Here is a 4,106-nt window from a genome sequence, read left to right as displayed (position 1 = left end):
CCTTGTCTACATCTTATGACCAGTTCCATGCTTCTAGATCCAAGACATCTTGTTCCTTAGGAAAGCAGTGTTTATACCGCATTTGGGAGTGGGACAGGGTTGTCACTGCATTTCTGTGCTGTGTGATACAGCAGAGTTCTTAAGTAGCTAACACTACAAAGTCATATGCTTTATATGAATTCAATAATTATTACCAGCTGGGGAGTGGTGGCTTATGCCTTTAATCTCAGCACTCCGGAGGCAGAGGCAGGCAGATATTTGTGAGTTCGAGGTCAGCCTGGTCTACAGTCTGAATTCTGGGACAGCCAAGGCTATAGAAAGGATCTCTTGTGTACAGTGTGGATGTAACACCCGTCAATTAAAAGAACCTGTGGCCGGGAATAGGGGGGACATCCAGCAGAAGGGATTCTGGGATAGAACCAAGTGCAGGACATTTTCTGGCGAGATGTGAGGAAGATGTGTGCATGGTGCTTGAGTTCAGGTAACCATCCATATAGCAGGATGTAGCTTAGCATAATGGGTTATTTTAAGTTATGAGCTAGTCAGAGAAGAGCCTAGTTATATGGCCTAGCTGTGTATGTAATATTTAATGAATCTCATAAGTCAATATTCTAGTAGCTAGGGAAGAAGGAAAAAATCCTCCTTACTAAACAAGAAACCCTGTCTAGAAAAAAACAAAACCAAAACAACAAATGTAAAAAATAAAAAAATCTAACCAAACAACCAACCAAACAAAACACAAAGAATTATGATGAAAGCCTTAGAATTATAAAAGACAGGTGGTTATGTAATATGAACTCTCTTAGGACCTTATGTATGGAAACATAGTTTGTTTCAACACATTTCTGAGAAAGAGATAGCATGATTTCTAATTTATAAATGAAAAGGTTTGAGGCACAACCATCACATAATCTCAGATGTGGAATCTGAACTTCTATCAGCTAGATTGTGAGCTTGACAATATTTTCACTCCAGACTAGAGAATATAACACTGTGAACCCAATGGTACAAAGCAAAAAGCAAGGCCAATGGCCATGTCTTTGATTAGAAACGACAAAAGGCGGTGCTCCTAAAGGCCGCGCTCTAGAGGCCTTGCAGGTGTGGCTGCTGTGTCACGTGTGTATCAGTAGGTGGCAGAAAGAGAGGCCATGTCTACACACAGTGTTATGACCTGTGAACATCTGAATGGTTAGGAGCTGAACATACCCTGAAAAAAAAAAAGCGATCCTCAGATGACCACCAGACAGGTGCCTGGAGGCCAAGATAGGGAGCTAGCTTGAGACAGGCACCAATCTAGAGCCAGGCAGGCCAAGATGGGCTCCCAGAATGAGGAGCAAGCCAGAGACTAGAAGAGGCCTACCTGGGACTGCTGACTCTGGGTGGGAGTTAGCCTAAGACAGATGACCCTTGTGAGGGGCCACTAACTAACATAGGCAGGGTGAGGAGTGAGCCCGAGATGACACCTGTCCAGCACCATCCACTCCCGAGGTGACCTCAGACATGCAGAGGCCCTGAGGACCACTGAGAAGAGCAAGTAAGTGGTGAAAAATGGAAGTGAAAGAGAAACAGAAGGATGTGGGCATGATGAAGAGAGAGAGAACAGGAGACTCCAGGGTAATGAGGAACAGCCTGACGTGAGTAGCTTGTCCCATGGTGGGGTCCTGGTCTGTGCTGACAGGGTGGGGCCTCATCTGGGTTCCTGGCGCTGCAGTAGCAGGATTCTGTTACCACCGAAGGGCTGGCTGCTGCCCGGGAACACGTTGCTGTCTGAGGAGTATGCAGAACTGCCCCACCCCTCATGAGAGCATCCTGCACACTTGGGGAGTTGCAGTTGAGCTTCACCCAAGGGCGTGAGACCAGGAAAGCCAGCTCCTGTAAGTTTCAGGCCCAAATCCAGGGCTTTGAGTTGGCCCACCCCAACATCTATCCCACCAGTGAATTGCTGGAGTACATGAAAAACTACAGGATCTCCATGACACGGGGCAACAACAGGCTATCTGAAAGGAACCCAAGTGAGGTTCCAGTATTGATAGCGTAGCAGAAGGCAGAAGCCTTCTACCAGACCGACTCCTTGCAATGAATATTTGCAAGCAAACACTGTGACACACTACAGCTTCCACAACAGGATTTTTTTCTCTGTTAGGGAGGAGGTTGATGTTGGGGTAATCTTGTGCATTATGTGAAGGTGTCTCTGCGTTGCTTAATTACTTAATTCTCAATTGGTTAATTTTGTACTGGCAGAGTACTGTTTGGATTTTGGTATTATTATTCTAATGGATCACCACCTGCCTCAATATTTTGTAAAAATACACTTTTGTCACTTACTGGCTTAAGAAAGAGCTGATGGTCCATGTCTAGGCAGCAAATGTGGAACTTCCAGGCAGAGTTATGGACTTTGTGGAAATTGAGAGGTAGGAAGATTTGTAGTGGGACACGGAGTAGATCAGATGTACCCAGAGTGGGTGCTGTGGGACAGGGGCGGTGGCGGGGGAGGGTCACTGGCCACATCGCAGACATGGACTGGAATAGCTGGGCTAACTCAAGCTAGACAAGCTAGCTGGGGGGTAGCCTAAGCTACGGCCTGAGCTAAAATAAAAACTAATAAGTCTCTATGTTATTATTCAAATTCTGGCAGGTCTAAGAAAGTCCAGCAATAGGGAGATGAGGTGGATTGGGGTTCATGATGTGAAATTCACAAAGAACCAATAAAAAGTTTTTTAAAAATCACAAAAGACAGCAAGAATGGGGAGTGTGTGAGTTCCCTTGAAGGCCGCAGCACAACACTATTGTCATTGAAATTGTCCTTTCACGACCCAGTGGGACAACGCTCATACTATGAAGTACACACTGAGTATCTGGTAGCAGTTTCCCCCATCGTCTGTCTGTTGCTCATAATTGTGATATCACGCATGCTGAACCCATAAACACACGTTTCCTTTTAGATTTTGTGCATTGTTTTTAATTGTGTTGTGTACATTTGCGTACAATCTCCATGTCTGTAGCACAAAGTCATTTAGCTAAAAATGCAGGCCAGTCACCGCCACTGGCACGATGCTCAGTGGTGTAGCAAAATGTGGTCTGTGGAGTTACGCAATGAAATTTACACAGGAGTTGATTTTCTCTTCTAAAGGTCACTTTGAATGTCCAGCCATTGTTCAAAATTCCCAACTATTAACCAAGTAGAAAATAGAACAACTGAACACAAAAGTGAGCATGGAAAAGTTAAGTATGAGCAACCAAGTGTGAGGTGCACAGCATCCTCAAACAACCAAGTGTGCGGTCCACAAGCATTCTCAAACAACCAAGTGTGAGGTGCACAGCATCCTCAAACAACCAAGTGTGAGATGCACAAGCATCCTCAAACAACCAAGTGTGAGGTGCACAGCATCCTTAAACAACCAAGTGTGAGATGCACAAGCATCCTCAAACAACCAAGTGTGAGGTGCACAGCATCCTCAAACAACCAAGTGTGAGGTGCCCAAGCATCCTCAAACAACCAAGTGTGAGGTGCACAGCATCCTCAAACAACCAAGTGTGAGGTGCACAGCATCCTCAAACAACCAAGTGTGAGGTGCACAAGCATCCTCAAACAACCAAGTGTGAGGTGCACAAGCATCCTCAAACACACCGGGAAAGGCTATTACAAAACTTGGCTGATCTTTTCCCTTGAGCCCTTTGGCCTCACGTCAAGAAAACATGCAGAGATGATATGGAGTTATACAGAAAAGACAAGCTAAGCATAGACCTCTAAACACTGAGGACTAGAACGTGCTTTCGTGCAAGCCTAGACCAACTCACACTGTCCTTGAGACAGGCCCTACAGCTTATAGACACAGTCTTCCCTGAAAAGTGGTTCCCTGCTGTGGTTCACACACTGCAGGGAAGTCAGACTGCACACACCTAGGCTTCTAAGAATACCTCTATGTGATCACTGTCATTTCCACAAGTGCTGATGTTATGGCTCGTGTTCATCCAGTGAGGCGCAGAAATGCACTTCAGTGACTCAGGGGTGACCTCTTATGTGACCATCTCTGTGGCAGAAATAGACATTTACATATATGACTATTCAGAGGTATCTTTCCCAATGGGCACTGGGGACAAAGTCT

General features: G+C 45.4%; 1 non-coding gene across 1 annotated transcript; it reads left to right on the top strand.

Moving 5' to 3' along the window:
* The first annotated feature begins 1,075 nt into the window (after positions 1-1,075).
* Positions 1,076-1,205, top strand: LOC127209728 (small nucleolar RNA SNORA17). The gene has a single exon (XR_007833239.1). It is a non-coding gene; the product is annotated as a small nucleolar RNA SNORA17 (small nucleolar RNA).
* Positions 1,206-4,106: the final 2,901 nt, after the last annotated feature.

The sequence above is a fragment of the Acomys russatus genome, chromosome 26 (assembly GCF_903995435.1).
Source record: "Acomys russatus chromosome 26, mAcoRus1.1, whole genome shotgun sequence".
Classification (NCBI taxonomy): Eukaryota; Metazoa; Chordata; class Mammalia; order Rodentia; family Muridae; genus Acomys; species Acomys russatus.
This window is presented reverse-complemented; position numbering and strand designations above follow the sequence as displayed.